At 24.8% G+C, this 19,009-nt stretch overlaps 1 protein-coding gene across 1 annotated transcript in view; it reads right to left on the bottom strand.

The window, feature by feature from the left end:
• Nucleotides 1–17,666, bottom strand: part of LOC126896720 (dual 3',5'-cyclic-AMP and -GMP phosphodiesterase 11A-like) — a 73,080-nt gene extending 55,414 nt beyond the window's left edge. The window contains exon 1 of the mRNA XM_050669739.1: nt 17,526–17,666. The gene's annotated coding sequence lies outside the window, so the exon portion shown is untranslated. The remainder of the gene's footprint in view (nt 1–17,525) is intronic.
• Nucleotides 17,667–19,009: the final 1,343 nt, after the last annotated feature.

The raw sequence follows: 19,009 nt of genomic DNA, 5'->3' as shown, positions 1-19,009 counted from the left end.
AACATATCAATATAATTCTTTTTTATATAGATGCATAATATCATTACCTTTCATTTGGTATATTTTTTTCATAAATTTAACCCTTAACCTGCCCACAAGGGGGGATTTAAAATGACAACTTTTTCACAAAAAATTAATTTTTTTAACTTAAATTTTGAAAATGTTCCGGAAGGTCTGACACTTTTATATATATCTTAAATTAAAGCTAATGTAATATGCTTTATCATGAAAAAAAAAAATTTCGGACTTCATGATAAGACTTCATCTTATCTTCATGGTGAAAATGGCTACCGAATGCTATTTTTGTGTGAAAATTTTCGATTTTGTATTTTCCATTTTTAACTTTATTATGCTATAACTTTTTGAAAAATGTATGAATCATTACAATTTTTTTATGAGAAGTAGTATTTATATAGATCTTTCATTCGACATACTGTTTTTTTAAATCGGACCATTTCCCTAAATACAGGGGGGATTCAAAACATAAAAATGCATATAGAAAGTAGAACTTTTTCAACGTAACTTTTGAAAGTGTTCCGGAAGGTCTGACACTTTTATATATATCTTAAATTAAAGCTAATGTAATATACTTTATAATGGTAAAAAAAAATTTCGGACTTTATTTTATCTTCATGGTGAAAACAGACATTAAACTTAATAAAAAAAATACGATTTTTGTAAAAAAATTCTTTTTTATATTTTTAACTTTATAATGCTATAACTTCTCGAAAGATGTATGGATCAATATAATTCTTTTTTTTGTAGATGCATGATGTCTTTACCTATCATTTGGTATATTTTTTTTATAAATCTGACTTTTTACCTGCCTACAGGGGGGGATTCAAAATGACAACTTTTTCACAAAAAATTGACTTTTTCAACTTAAATTTTGAAAGTGTTCCGGAAAGTCTGACACTTTTATATATATCTTAAATTAAAGCTAATGTAATATACTTTATCATGGAAAAAAAAAATTTCGGACTTTATTTTATCTTCAAGGTGAAAATGGCTACCAAATGCTATTATTGTGTGAAAATTCTCAATTTTATTTTTTACATTTTTAACATTATAATGCTATAACTTATTGAAAAGTGTATTGATCAATATAATTTTTTTATGGGAAATACTATTTTCTAATAATCTCTTTTTTATTCTACATACTTTGTCTTAATCAGGATATTAATAAGGAACTAGCAGTTTATGAAGCTTTTGGAATAATCCACCAATTTTTTAAAATTAAACACTATCTAAAGATTTGCATCGAAGCGTTTTTTTTTATAGTGATTTTAATCACTGTCAGATATCATTATACTTGATCCAACTATGCCACGTCACCACTGTGCCGCGACCCCCCCGTGCTGGGGTTTTTTTTTTAATTTACTTTAGCAATCAATAAAATACGCATTTCTACTCATTACAATTATTTATTTTTTTGACTATCAAAAAACCTTTTTTTCCTTATAAACTAAATATCTTTAATGTACGTACGCAGTAATCAATTCACTTAACACTCTGTATCCAAACTTCTATTGTTGTTAGTTTGTTGTCTACCGAATTTTAATGGGATCGACTTTCGTATACTAAATGGATACTTATTGTCTCAAGCGTGAAAAAATTATTTTGTAGCCAACGCGTGCAGAATAAATAGCAGTATAATATTATTACTACAATTTTTATAGTTTCTTAGAATAGCCAACGTTTTATTTTTAAACTACAATCGAAAAAAAATACTATATCTTTCTCCTAGTCAACCGCTACACTAACCAGGCAGTAAACAACAATGAATCAAATCAAAGGACTTAGTATTCGGTTGATCCAATTCCAAACACTAATTCTTTTTACAATTTAAAATTATATATCTAGGTAAAAAACAGGTATTCTATTTCTGCACGATGTTTATCCTCAATTCAAAAAATGCAATAACTCTCTTCAAAGTAAAGATTTTTCCACTTTTAGATACATATACATAAATTAAAATAACAGTAGCTATCTTTGCAAAATTAGCCTAGAGTTTATTTATTTATTAGTTTTTTTTAAACCTATATACAATTTAAAAAAATAAAAATAGATATTATTTCCTAATATTCTTAAAATACTCAAACTAGAAAAAATTATAAGTGATCATCCAATTATAATGTTAATAACATGAAAACGCAAATTTGATCAAAAATCGAACAAGATAAGTTCAAACGCTAGTCTATGATCTAATTATCGTATATTACCCCAAATAACAATTTAGTAACCCCAACATTTTTTTAGAATATTAAATTCTTAATGTTATCAAAATATTATTTTTCCAAAATTCTTATATTTAAAAAATATAATATACTTTATAATATTATTATAAAATTTCAAATTATTTCTTTAATGATATTATCAATATATTATAATAATATCCGAAAATAAAGAGAATATTTTATTAAAAAATATATATACAGGGTGATTTTTTTATCATAACCCACTCAATTACTTACAGAATAATAATAATTAAAAAATTTTTTTTTATTATTATCTTTAGTTACACATTATTCTTGAATTATTAACTATGTAATACTTTTTAAGTTCATCCCTTATGCCTGGTATGGGTGTCAACTTTCTTTTTTTTAATGGGTACACATATGTTGAATTTAATAAAATGTTTGAGTTTTTAGTTTAATAGAAAATGGCATTTGAATTTTTATATTAACAATATTTGTTTGTTAGATATAAACATTTAAAGTTTCAAATTTTTACAAATTAGCTCCCTGTATTTGTAATCCCTTTTGTATTATACATGTATATTAACTCAAAAATTTGAAATACATAATTAATAATTCAAAAATAATGTGTTACTAAAGATAATAAAAAAAAAAATGTTTAAATTATTATTATTCTGTAAGTAATTGAGTGGGTTATAATAAAAAATTCATTCTGTATATTATGAGAATATTATTATTTCAAGATTCTTATCTGGGACAATTAACCCTAATAATGAAAATCACCGAACATTATGATATTTGGAGTATTGGGTTATAATTATTTAAATTAAGTATAATTTTACTAAAAAAGAAAACATAACATATCCAGTTAAAAGAGTTTTTAAAATTTTAGTTATGATAACAAACTGAGAAGGTATTATTTTAGCATGGTGTGGTTTTTTAATGTTAAAAATATCAAAAAAAAAATTTTGAAAAGTTGTACAATACTTTATATCTATATAAATTATAGAAAAGTCATGAAAAACTTAATACATTTTTATGCTTAAAATCTTTCATGTATTTATTTATGTATGTATTTATTTACATCAAAAATCTTACTGTATTGTTATTTTAAATAATCCTTTGAATTTAGTTAAATTAACTCATAAGTAGGTCATAAAACCTTGAATTTAAAACAAAAGCTCGTATATTTGTAAAACTGTAATCAACATCAAAAACTTACATCAAATTCGGATATAATTTTTCGTGATAGTATATTTAATAAATTTAAAGTTTCACAATAGTATTTCTTTAATAAAATTTTTTCACAAAAAATTATGTCTTTGTATATTTAGAAATTGATTTAAATATCATTATGATATCACACTTATTTGAAAAATAAGAGATCAATTTTTTTCTATAGTTTTTTTACTTTATAGTAAAAATATTTCTATAATTATAAAATAAAAGCATTTATTCAAGAATTTTCGACAAATTATTAGTTTTTAAACGTTATTTTCTTGTAAAAAATACATTTTAATTCAGTAATAAATAATGAACTAAAAAAATAGATAATAAAAGCTGAACAATCGTAGCTAATCTTATTAGCTAGTATTAAAATATTTAACTCAAAAAGTCACAAAAAATTACTAAAAAATTTCATAAATAAATTTAAGTAATACAGAAAAAATGTTACCATTATCAACGCTAAACACCCCGACTGAAAAAAAACCCTTATATACTCCTAATTACTATATTACTTAATAACGTTATCAAAAAAAATGTTATCACATGCTGCCAGTTTACACAAGTTTAATAATAAATTTTTTAGTGGGACAAGACCACAATTAATTGAATTGTTTTTATTTTTAAACATTTCTCTTGCCTCCTTTGTATTAAGTTTATTGTAATTATTTACATTTTTAATTAGTTGTATGGTTTTAATGGAATGATTATGTGTCAATGAATGTTCAGCCACAGTAAATTTATCAACTTCTTGATTTTTAATGTTTCTTAAGTGATCTATAAACCTAACCCCTATATTTCTTTTTGTTTGTCCTATGTAACATTTATTACAACTTTCACATAGTATTTTATAAATGCTCGAATTCCCCCGTTCTTCTAATTTATCTTTAGGGTTACTTAATAAATCTCTTAAATCATTACTTTTAGATGTTACTAAAGAAATACTAAAATCGTTAAAAATTCTAGTTAGTCTATTTGAAAGCCCCGGATAATATATAATAGACGACCTAATTACTTTTTGTCCACCCACGATAGTGAGTGCACTAGCTACTTTCCATTCTTTTTTTCACTTTTGTGTTTATACGAATTTTGAAATAACATTTTCCCCATACCCATTTTATCTAGCTATTTCTCTTATAACCCTCTGTTATTTAATAAAATATATTTTATTCATCGAAATATTACCTAATATGTAAATTATACTATTAAAAGCTATCATTTTGTGTTGCAGCTGTGATTAAAATTGTTCAAAATGTAAATAAACGTATGTGTATTTTTTTAGATTTCAAAATTTAGCTCTCCCTGTTCATACGAAAATTGAATTGTAGGTAAAAAGAATTTAAATGTTGCAAAATGAACTCTTTATTAAAATCTTAGTTTATTACTTCAAAAATATCATCTACATACCTAAACCAAATTTTGGGAAAATCACTGTAAGTGTTTTTTTAATTTTTTTCGAATCTACTCATAAAAATGTTTTACTAAAAATGGTGATAGTGGATTTTCCATTGCTATGCCTTCAATTTGACAATTGTCATAAAATTTATTTTGAAACTTAAGACATTTTAACCTATTCACAACTTTGTTAAATTAATAAGCTCATTTATTTTATCCTGTTTTCTGTTTGTTCCTTTAACCAGTCTTTAAGAAAATCAATTGTCATATTTATGGGATACTCGTAAATAACGCTATTATGTCAAAATAAATTAACCTTCCACTATTTTGAATAGTAACCATATAATATAAAAACCAGATAATTTTTTAACTAAGTCAATATTATTTTAACTGAAAAGCTATTAAATTTAAGAATAGATGAAACACCCATTACTAAGTGTTTAGCCGAATTGTAAGGCGGGACATAAATGTTCACAATAGGTGTCATATTATATTTCCGGCTTATATATTTGGCAAAACATATAGTTCAAGTATTTGAGGGTAAGAAAATATAATGAAAAACTTGAACTTATCTTCAACGTTTGTAGCCTCTCTTATTATTTTATGCAATAGATTATTTTTAATTTCTTTATGGGGACCCTCTTAAATCAATTTTGATACTCTATTGAAATAATATTTTTTCAATATTACCGTTGAATTCCCCTTATCTGATTTTGAATAAAAGTAGTTATTATTTTTTAGGTCTTGTACGAGTCGTAAATGTTTTTTATTTTTTCCTAAACCCCTTTTACTTCCAACATATTTTTTTATTATATTTTTGTTTTTTATGATTCTAATTATTACAGATACATTTAAAAATTTAAATGTAGACATGCTAAATTACACCAATCAATAAATAAAAACGAATAATAAATTTAATGAAATTTACTTTTTCATTTAATAAAAACATTATAAAAATTGTGTCATTATAAATCGAAAAATTAATATATTTGAAAGATTGTTATTATTAAAAAAAGATTTTCAAGTATAACAGAAAATTTTTTCTTTTATAAATTATTTATTTTCATAAAATGAGAAAATTTTATAAAAAGAAAAAATGTAAACAACACTTAATCATTCCACAAATATTTAAAAAAGACAATTTTATAAAGTTTGACCTTTATTATTATTGTATAATTAAAATGTTAAAAGTGAACTTCTATCTAAGATAATAATTAAAATTATTTTCAAAGTTATGTTCTTATAATTATTATACACAATTTTTACCTTAAACATTAAAATTGTTAATTTATTCAAAAACCAATCATAATAGATTTTTAATAAAGAAGTCTTTTATAAACATTATGTTGATGGATGAATCACTTTAAAGAATTCTAATAACAGGAAATTTCGGTTATAAAAATCTTGATCACATACAATAGAAATATATCAACAAAAAATAATTGTATGAAAATATTAACAACTTTACAAAAATATTAAATGACTTAAATATTTTGTTAAAAGTAACAGATGGCATACGTGATGTATCATTTTAGATTATAATTCCGGCTAATTAGATCTACTATAAAAGCTAAAAAGCTTGGAAAAAACAGTTGCTTGTAAGGCAATCGATCAAGATAAGCTTAAAAAGACACGCAGATTCCAACGAAGAATGAAAAATGATATAATAAAGCTTGGATGAGCGATGACAGCTTATACTAGACACAAAAGGGATACAATTGTCATGACGCGTTTTTATAAAAATTAGCCCATTTCATACGATGCGTCAACAATATAGAAAAAATGACCATACAAATTAATATTTATTATGAAGTAGAAGTAGTGATAAAAAAAAATGTTATCTGAACCACATTAGATAACTTTCGATTTGACTCAAATCCAATAATTATATTTTACAAATAGTGCTATAGACTTCCATTGGCGCCATTTAACGTTCATGTACCTAGGTTGTATCTATTGTTTATATTTATTCTGTACGACAGAACTAATTTGTTTTATCTTTTATAATGCTACAAAATTGATTGTTATCTTTTCAAAATTATTATCTACCAAATATTAATCAGAAAGAATTTTGTAGTTCATGTATTTGAAATAATGTTGAATATTTTTGTTGAAGATCAATCAAAAACTTAAATGATACATGGATCATATTATGACAATCAAATTTAACAAAAGTTACCTGAAACGTTTCCACTTAATGTACACAATTTATTGCTCTAATCCATCCGACCTTGAGTGTCGTGCACGTAAAACCCTAATCAGTCACTATACACGTGTATTCTAAGTAAACACTTAATTCATAATGAACTACAAATAAAACAAACTTTATCCATAAACTGTCTCTAAACGCTTACAAATAAATTAAACGGATGTAAGGGTTTTATTTGTAATTAATGGTATTAGAAATAACAACACACATACCCATTAATGTCTAAATTTTCTAAAAGAGTTTTAAAGAAATATTTAAAAATATATATAGTGATAATCCTTCCATTGCATCCAAAATGGAAAAAATAATTTGATATTTTAAAATATGTCGTAATATACACGTCACTATCACAATATGGGATAGTAGGCTACTCTGTTTGCCTCCACAATAATGGTCGTTCATTTAATTTTATATTTTAAGATAATTACCACTTTTATTTATACATTTTATTCATATGCTTAGAATAACATGATTGTTTTTAAGCAGACTTTAATTAATTATTACTGACTAGTTCGTACCTTATACATAATCACATTACATGGTATTCATGAGATGGCCACCGCCTCATCGTTGTCTCAGTGTATTATTACAGGTACTTACCAGTTGGGTCATTTATAATACCTCTACAAGAGGAACTTTAATTATTTCTTTTTATATACACTTGTCTTAATTATTCTAAACCCTTGGACTATACAACCCCGATAGATCCTCGTTGCTCACCAAATGATCAAATCCCCAGAAACATCATAACTTGGTCATACACAATCATTAAGACACTCCTTTTTGTATTACTACAATGTAGCCTCCTGTTTATTATTATTACAAATATGTTAGTCAAAATTTTTTTATATAATTTAACAATACAGTTATATAAATATTGTCTTTCTTTTTATTATATAGAGTGTTCAGATTATTATAAACCACTCAATTACTCGCAAAATAAATACAATATTGAAAAAAAATTTATTTCGTTTAGTTACATATAATTTTTGAATTATCAACTAATATATACTTTTCTGAAATTTTATTTTTACCTCGCTACTGATAATATCATACACTTGATTTACAAAATTTAATTTATTTGATAAACATATATAACACCAAAAATGCAGCTAGTATCAAATGAGAAAAATAATTTTGATAATTTCATCTTATATCTCACAACGAAAATGTCTTCAAGAACTTTGAGTATAGTTAAAAAAAAAACTAAATCACCACACAAAATTATTTTATTAGTGTATAATGTCAAGCAAGGAAATAAATTTGATTGTAGTAGCAATGATGAACATACTACATCTAGTTATACAATAAATCTGATACCTGTGTCTCAGTCTAATAAAGCTAAAGAATGCTCCAAAATGTTAATTTTTTTTATAGATAGAATAAATAACATTTAATATATTTATAACTAAAGAATTTTTTCGAAATTTACAATTTTCAATAAATAACTCTACTGTTATAAAAAAAAGGAAAAACTTGAAACTTTTTTTTCAGGATCAATATGTACTTCAAGTAGTCTACTGTCATTGTTAGAAAAAATTTATTGACAAACATTTTTTAAAGCTTTTCAAAGTTCAAGTTTTCATATTCCAACACGATATTATAACTCAATAATAATATTAACTTATTATAATCCATAATTAATGTATATTTTTTTTTTCATATAATTGATAAATAAATAAAAAAAAAAGTAAAATAATTATATATTTATTTAATGAAAAAATGTAATTGTTAATTTATGAATAATCAGTTATCGTACAAAGTGTAGTTACTGTGATAAGATCACACAAATATTTATTGATCTCTCAACTCAATAAATATTTCAGAAAATGGTGTTAAAGTCAACCTACTGAAAATCTAACTAATAGATTTTCATTAAAATAAAACAATTAAATATTAAATTTCTAGGTTCCAAGCTTCTGGAAATTTATTAAGCAAAGAATAAAATAAAGTTTCAATCATTATGGACAATAAAATTGCTCATGCTACAAGTTTAGGACTTCATTCAATTGGTTGACTATAAGGTTAAACATTGATTATATAAGGAACTATTTTTTATAATATTTTAAATGGATGATAAATATTCACCATTAATAATTAATTACTTATTAATTAGTACTTAATCTTTCATAACAGATTCATCATTAAAAAAAATAAATATGTAAAATAATAAAAATTTGGTATTTTATAAGCTGTAATTTTATTTTATTATTATTTAATTAAAACCTTTACATCGTCTATCATAAAAATAAATGAGTATATACTGAAAAAATTGTAAGCACTCCAGTAAATACATTTCAGATTTCGAAAAATATTGTAGGAAAATATAAGCTCGAAAACTATAATGAAATTTAAAAAAAGAACAACTTCCACAAACTATGAAAAAAATTTAAATAATAATAAATTTTGGGTAAAAATGTTAAAACTGACACAAATCTTTTAATACTAACTTAGTTGGATAACACACCTTGAAAACAATAAATTTACAATACATTATATAACTCGAGCATTTATAAAAATAGCAGAATCTTTTAAAGGAAATTTAACTCAAGCACGTGTTACTAAGAACAAAGAAAAAAATTGCCCTTCAGCTTATTCATTATGCTGCTGATCTGCTGAACTGTAAATCATTCCGAAAGTTATAATAATGATACTCAAAAAGTTGAAGCAATGAAATTTATGTACAAAAGTTCTGATCATTTCTTCAATGACGAAAATTTTGTTACTAAGATTTTAACAGATTTAGCAAAATATTAAGCAAATTGAACCTTTATTATAGTGGAACAAGTCTACTATAACTATTTTGTCTTCACCATTAACTAGTGAAGCTATTAAAAGGTCTTTTAGCACTCAAAGTAGTATACACAGAAATAGACTAGAAACATACTTTTATCGAATAAAACTTAATAATCTTATTTTTTATCCCAACTACTTGTGATTTCTATATTATTTATATTATATTATAATATCGAAATTTTATAAAACTAATCTATTTTTAAATAATTTTAAAAAGTTGTGAATCACGTGATGGATGTAAACTATTTAACCATTGGCTAAATGTCGACAAAAACAACGATTATTAAAGCAAAAGTTTTGTAAATAACTATTTCGACAAGTTTCAAACAAATTGGGTGTAGGAACACTATTTAATTATGATATTTCATTCCTGTTTAAATCCTGATCTGTATGGATTGTAGTTCATACAAACGCACACGTCGTAACAAAAGTGAAAACAAATTTTCTGGTCATTGAACCCAAATAAAGTTCAAATGCAAATACTTGAATTGAATAATTCAACTTGGCTATAAATTACGTATCGTCTGAATAATCTAAGTTTATTGACAAAAAATAATAATTGATGGTGGCTATCAATCATAACGAAAACGACAACATTTCGATTCTTGTTTAATGGTTAACGTAAGAAAATATCCAGATAAAGTAGTGCAGTTCAAGCAAAATTCTTGTTGTTTAATTTAAATAGACGCAGAAAGTGTTTTGAATACCAAATTAATGTAATTTATTTTTGTATACATTTTTGTCTGATACTGTTGTAAGTATGTATTAAAACATGTCTGTTTTACAAATTGACATATTAATACAGTTTTTAAAATACCCTTCTCAAACGGATTAAATTAGTCTGTTCAAAAATATGTCTACGTGAAATGACAATATTTTTATGATTAATGTGTTAAACTAACGTATAATTTTTTTTGGATTTAATTCGAGCAATATGCAATCTACTCAATTTAAAACCATATGGATATCAGGATTTAGAGTTAAGATCAGGGTCTAGATTTACACAATAACAGAGTATTATAATCATTGCTCAAATAACAAAGAATAGCTTTTTGACAGTGTTGTTGTCTATTCTGCTCTTGAAATATTTAAAAGTATATAATAGTGTCTTACCCACAGATTTTTTGGAGATGCCAGTGAATTATAATTTCCCAAGCACGTATGAAGAATAACATTCATAACTTCGAAAGTTTTCAAATATTTTAAAAATCAAACCGACAGTATACTGATACCGCTATTTAAAAGTAAATTTAAATTCTCGAAATAGTAACCGAGTACCTTACAATTCCGTGTTTTAATATTTATACTTTACTTGTCCTTGAATTTCAAGAAAAAGGACAGGAACACCAGTAATTCATCAACATTAATGTATAGCTCTCGGTAACCCCTATGGACCACCATTATTTATAGAAAACAATTTATATTGAGTGCATGGGTATTTCTTGAACCGTTAAGATTATTTACGTGCTGACCATTAGTATATCAAAACAGCCATAAAAAATATACATAAACCCTTTTAGCAAAGTAATACAAATTGAGAACATATTTACAAAATAAATCATAGTATAATAGACCTGCATTTAAAGTACATCTTAGAGGGTTGGCCCTTTTTTAAAATGGTATTTTATAAACCGGAGCTTAATGTTCAATGGGTTTCTTAAACAAGGTTAATAATCAAAAACATCCTACAACTACATCGGTGTGTAAAGATGATGCATTATTCGCTAGTCAAAGCTCAGCTTATAACACCATAAAACAATTTATAGTTTATTATATCATATTACAACATAATTGCATTTTAAGAGGAGACAATCACTATGTAGAATTTTAAGTTGATATTTTATTACGTTTTAGAAATGCATACTTAAGCTATTAGAGAAGTCACATTACTACCATTCAAGAAGAAGTAACGCCGAATAAACATTATTTTAGTTTAATGGTCTGTATATTTTTATGAGGATGATATCTCTATACACTAATACAGATTGAATGAACAAAATGACCTTATTAATAACGGGTAAATAAAACTAATTGTGCTGTTTAGAAAATTCAAGGCCAGAATGAATGATTCAAGTTGTTTCCAATATTTTATACAAAAGAAAAAATTTGTTGGATTCGATAGTTATAAAAAATATTCGATATTTTTATAAAATATTTCATAATTTATACAAAAAATGAACTATTCAAATAGATACTCGATAGTTTAAATTATTATAAAAACGTCCATCATTAGTCTTCATTGTAAAATGTATTTGTAATGGGATCAGATTTATATTTATTTATAAAATTTCTAAATTTTCAATAAGTAACAAATAAATAATTGAATAACTAATAATCAATGATTATTAAAAAAAATATATACATATTGTCGTTCCACTCCTCGTTATCATACTCACTATCTTAGCATTTATAATTATTTCCGATGTATCTATTATAACAAATTTATAAGCAATTAAGATTTTTATTTTTCTATGTCTTCAACATCTATCAGTTTCCACGCATAAAAATACAAATAAATTGGTTTTCATCTATAAATTATATTGCATTTAATTTTGATACAGATTATTTTTTTATTTTTGAATATTTTAATATTCAATAGGACTGGGACAATATGCAATCCAATTTTAAATATCGGTTGATATATGCAATATCAAATTTATTGATAATGGATTTTTTTTAATCTGATATTTACACTGATATTATAAAAATTTGTATCAAAATCCAACAATCAGGTTAAATTTATTATCAACCTAGGAAATAACTGAATATTATTACAAATTGCCTTTTTATTGATTATTTTAAATAGTGCGATACTAGTTATTTGAACCATATAGTATTTGTATTTCGGTAGTTCAGAATGATGTGTTTGGAATAACTTAACAAAATTTAGAACAAAATCCATATCTTCATGAGAACATAAATATATCTATAAATATCATAAAGTTTCTATTACTTTTTATAACTTTCAAAATACTGATATATTTTTATAAAAATGGTATGCTACGTTTTTTATTAATTCTTGTTTTCAATGGTCTTACTTGGATTATTTGACGTTAAATATATATTAAATATAAAAAAAGATTTTTTTTATTCATACTTTTACGGAATAATTTTCAAATGAATTATTAACAGATTCTTTAAATTGAAGTATTACCCATCAGTGCAAGATGTTGTAAATTTTTTAAAAACATGGACGTGTATGGTGGGCTTAAAAGCTAAAAATACATATAATGATGTATTTTGAAAGTTCTGTTTGATTATTTCACCGAAGAGTGGCCTATATATTTCTTTAATTTTATTTATTTATCAGTTATAAATTATCGGTTTAATATTGATAATAAATATAGGATATCAGAAAAATGTAATATATTCACCCAGCTATTATATTAAAACTCTGACTCTTGAATTTGATTTTTAAGCTCATATTGAATAATATAATTTTGTTCAAGTTGTACTATCAATCATTTTTTACTTTCACTATATAGATCTCACCATGTACCTTAGCTCTACATATTTTAATGTATTATATTTTTAACGATTAATAATTACAATTGTACTCCCAAAGAGAAAAATATATATTTTATTAAGATATAGTCTAAATCATAGTTACACAATTATCATACACAATTTCAAAGTCACCTGAATAAAAAATAAAGTACTTTTTACATATTTAAGGCAGTTTAAGGACAATAGGGGTAGAAAAAGTAAAGTTAGTATAATGCAGAATATTTTTTTGTCAAAACATTCAATAGAAGAATCAAACGATATCATAAATTAAACATGATACAGATATTTTTCAGGAGCTATTGATGTATATTTAAGGGGTCAGTCTGGCCTAATGTGTAGAAATATATGTTTCGGCGCACAAGGTTTTAGGTTCGATCCCTAGGGTGCCAATGTGATTTTTCTTGAGATTTTCTCATTGATGATGACTGGTATCTGGTGCAAGCCGGCTATAATATCTGTTACGCCCTATCTTTGGCTTAGCCAAGAACCATCTTTGACTCCTTAACTGTAAAACAGGGGCACCACCCAATGTAGTATGATAACTTCGGGGAATAGAAGGATGTAAAACAAATCATTTATCTTATTTTTTTTTTTTGACTTGCAACATAATATTCGTTATTAACATACTGCAGTACATATACAATTATTTTTAACTACTCACATTCTACTAATTATCTAAATGGCGCATTGTTTTTTTTATCGTGTAAATATGACAACGTTCTCGAAAAGTACATATAAGTTTTATATTATGGATAACATTATTTTTTCTTTTTAAGTAATAAAATTAATTGTTATCTGGGTCTCAATTCAAATTATAATATAGATAATTCTAGCTAGTAAAACTTTTTATTTTTTTTAGTATCTAACAATTTTTTTTTATATTCAATTTATAATAATAAAATATAAAACCAGATACAAAATATAAAAATATGAAAACTTTGAAATCTCAAAGTTTTCATATTTATCAAAACTTGCTTTACTTTAAAGTGAATCAATAAATGACCCATGCTATTGCCAAAAAAGTTACAATAAAAAATTAATCATAACAATAACAAAAGTTTCAACATTAAATACAATAGAATATAACTAGTTAAAAACTCAAAAATAGAAGTTTTATATTAACAACTTTTAAAAAATACGGTTTTTATTTTATTTTAGTTATTTTATTGACATTAAGCAAATTAAGACTTATAAATAATTGAAATTTTAGTAATGTCACTTATTATTTCCACTACATGTCTCCCCTTCATTGCACGTCATATAAGTACATTGAAATTACTTATTGGACATACAGTGTAAATTGTAAATGTATCTTTTCAATAAAATAAAAACCCTAAATTGATTTTAACGTTGATACAATATAAACGAACACGACATACTAAATCGATTATATATTAAACATTGGTGATGGCATAAATATTTAGATTGATCTTTACTTACGAATATATAATTAAAATAATTAAAACTAACAAAACGATTAATATTATATCACAAAGCTGAACTGAACAGACATTCAATATTTCATAAAATCATTATTATTTCATCAAGCCCGGTTGTATTAGTGAAATACAAAATTTGATTGTTCAAAGAAACTCGATTTGCTATTATTTTGGTTGTCTTTATTACAATTTTTTTCTTACGAAAGCTTATCTTTTGTAATGTGTTTAAACAAATATTTGCACTCGAGTTAATCATAGATATTGTATATTTCTAAAATCCACTTCGATAGACCCCGATGAATAATGTAAGATAAACAAATAGGATTCTAGTTCGATTATTTTTGGGCTATATTAGAAGAGAGTCGCCTATAAACCAGCGCCGAATTCTCACAAATTAACATGTACAAAAAAGGGATCGATAGTTTTTAGCCAACCGCGTGCTTTTGAAAGTGACGACACTCGAACGTGGGCGATACCTAAACGCACATTTCAAACATCACGCCTAAGCTGAATTTCAGATTACGATTGACATAATCCTTTGCACGCAGTTCAAAGGACGAGCCGTATGGTTGTCTTTTGACTGAACACTTCGAAGAGTGACATTATTATTGCGGAGTTTTAAAACACAATCCAAATTTATAAATACTCCATTCAATGTATATCCGGTTGTGATAAAACAACATTAGGTTCACTAGCACTTCACACAAGAGCAAGACAAGTTTAATAACTACAGTTTATGATGTCCTAAAGGGAGATCATCAGTCACGTGGATTATACTGCGTTTGATTTCCTTTGGCGTTCAGTGTAACAACACTCGATTATAAAAGTTCTTAAAAGTTTTTTTTATTGGTGTAGTAGTGAACACAAAAGTCTTGAAAATTATGAAACGATCGCTTCTACGAGTCTCTACGGAACTTAGTAAATTCTAGGCAAGCAAATCAAATCCAACTTGCTCACGCCGAATGAAAACTGACTTAAGCAGACAAAAAACATGCCGTTTTTGTAGTTGAAAGATAAATTATCGACTGTAATAGACTGAAAACTCCATTTACCAAAAATTGAACATTTCAAACAAATATAATAAAGCAATTTCTTTGGCTTGTTCTCTTACTAGAATCGTATTTATATTTTCATTATTTTTATACAAGTTTTTCATCGAGACTTAATTTGATCAATATTGATTTTTTACGTTTTAATGTGTTTCTATTATTTCTGAGGGTGTTACGACTCATACAATAAAGGTTCAAATTTCAAGTTGAAAATCAGTTTAAACAAATATTTTAAATAATTTCCACTGCAGAATCTAAATTCTTCAATTAACGAATGTTGTTTATCCGATTTTCGTAGCTAATAGTCCCTTTAAATTGAACCTAATCAGTGAAATTAAATTTCAGTAAATAATTAGATACGATGGACTGCGGTCGAAAATTATTTTCCAATACTGTTACTTAATAAACTTATAGTTATTGCCATTGCCTTCAATCATTTCTAATTGCATTACTTAACCTTTAAATGAATAACCAAAAAATCAAAAAGAAGCAAAAGATACTAAATTACCACACCCGGAAATTCTCTTTAATATCCTTTACAATTAAACGCAGACTTCAAAAAATATGTTTTGAAAAAAATATAGCTTTAATAACTGGATATTACAAGTTAAACCGTTTTAAAATCAACTTTGGGGCTTTTAACTTTGAATCATCATTTTCATTTATAATTCAAAAGTGTATAAGTAAAAATTTCTTTTGTTTATTGAAAAAATCTAACGATTCATAATTTTGTTTAAAAACATTCAATACGTCGTTTTATTAACCAATTTGCAGCCAATATGATAAAAAGTTGAAAAAACTTGTATTTATAAACTAATATTGGATATTTAGGGTGTTCTGGTGACCATTAAATTTTTTTTAATTTTTTACGCTGACCTAATTCTAGAAAACAAAGTTCTGTATACGCAACGATAACCGTTAACAGTGGATACAATTGTAAATAGATTACACACTTTTAAACTTTATATATTTTTACAATTCTTATTCTAAACTAAATCTAACTTAACTTTGTATATTTAGAAAAAAAGTTTTATTAAATTTAAAGAATTACTAAAATAAATGTTGCGTACACTCAACTTTGACCATTAATGGGTTGTTATTCCTTGTTTAAATAAAATTTTTATACTAAATTTCGAGAGAAATAAAATTAATTCTATAATAATTCTTTTAAGTATAAATTTGTAGATTTTCAATTAAAAAAGCAAACATTTTTAAGGTAGCTCGTAAATAATTAATGTACTAGTAGTTTTGAATAAAAATACAATATGTAAGTAAAAAAATTGTCAATATTAGATAAATGGAAAAGTTTCATTAATTCTTCACATTTAATGATATCCATTTTTCGTATAATTAAACAAAAAAAATTTTATTTCAATAATTGGTTTACAAAGTAATAATATTTTTAGTAATAGTGTTGAAAGGCCATATCTGTATTAATGTATAGGTATATAACAGCTTGTTATTAAAGTTGAATACCTATAACTTAAAAAAAAATTTGGAACTTAACAACTCTGCTATTTTTATGATAACAAAAACAAGGATACAAATTTAATAACGTCATATGGAGATTGACATGTATAAAGTAAAAAAACAAATCTTCCCGTTAAAATTTTAAATGTTTACTTATGTTAGTAAATAAATAATTGATTTTGTGACATTTAATTCCATACAATCACTATAGAGTTTATTTATATGATATTAATCTTACCTGTAGCTCGTCAAGTTGAAAATGTGATAGGTCGTGAAATGCAATCTCACTGACAGCACACCGAATAGATGAACTTTTAGAAGCGTTCTGCTGTCGGTTGCTGTGGGTACGACGTGCTTATGGGTCTTCGTTGCGCTGAAAATGATTTCATGGTGTTACCGATAGGGTGCGCTTATAATTAAACTCCAAAGTAGAAATGATATTTTAAGTTGCTATGATACACAAATTTATTATAATTAAGGTGTTTTTGACAGATTGAAAATCGAATTAAAAATAATTTTGCAGTTTTTACTTTATTTGATATTGTGATAATTATTTTCTAGTATGAAACTGACTAAATGCTTTTCAAAGGATAAAATTGAAAATGTCCGAAAACGCAGGCTGATAAAAGAATTCACCAGAGATATATTTGGCAAGTTTATAACCAACAATATACAATAGCATAATAAAAATATTACTTTACTATAACCATTTATAGACTTTATTTTTTTCTTATTAAGAATAATGAAAACCCTGTTCGGTTGTATATGCTTTGTTTGCAAAAATAATCTATATAAGTTTCAAACAACTTTCTCCTTCAAAAGTAAATTTTTGTAATGACAATAAATTAATTTAATAAATTGATTCAAAAGGTCGAATAGAGAAAGGAGTAAAACTTCACGACTTTGCTACTGATAAAGTATAATAAAAATTTTCTACTTTAAATATAAATTTAAAAAATTATTTAGCCTCTAAATAAACACTAAGCATTTAGCCTTTAAAAATATACATTGAGTTTCATGTTTTTGTATTCCTAAATGTTAACTGTTCGATCAAAATAAGATATTTTGTTTATTGACTCCTTAGAGACAACAGATTTTGTTTTTTACCGCCTACGACAACATTACGTTTGTTTACCATTTGTAAACAAACAATCATAATAGTCAGTAACCTCTAACTTTGAAATACATATGAAAACAAAACAACAATCATATTTTAACTTAAATAAAACATGTTAATATCATTACACAAAAATTGGGACATAGTGGGCGTTGTGAATTGGATTCACTTAAAATGAGGGAGGAATAAAATCCTGGACCATACCCGTAAGCTTTCTTAAAATAAAAAATATTGCTACGTTATTTAAATGTAGGTCTTTTAGTGATTTCAATGTACACAATGGCTTTATATTTGAACACCTAATTTATTTAAACATTATATAATGAGGTTTGATCAGAATTACAAGCTCCATTTATTTTTTAAATTATAACTAAATTGAAAAGAATTCCTACTTTATCGTCTAACTCGCGATATCTTTCTACTCGAAATTATATTATGCATTATTTCATTACTTTTAATAAAATAATTTCCTTAAATAGCCAGGAGCATTTTTAAATTTACGTTACATTTTATATAAATAACAACCTGTTCTTGAAATGACTTACAATTTAATTAAATATCTTAAATTGTGTATTTTTTTACATATTTATATAATGCATAAAACT

Source organism: Daktulosphaira vitifoliae, unplaced genomic scaffold, assembly GCF_025091365.1.
Source record: "Daktulosphaira vitifoliae isolate Bord-2020 unplaced genomic scaffold, ASM2509136v1 Scaffold_1, whole genome shotgun sequence".
Taxonomy (NCBI): domain Eukaryota; kingdom Metazoa; phylum Arthropoda; class Insecta; order Hemiptera; family Phylloxeridae; genus Daktulosphaira; species Daktulosphaira vitifoliae.
This window is presented reverse-complemented; position numbering and strand designations above follow the sequence as displayed.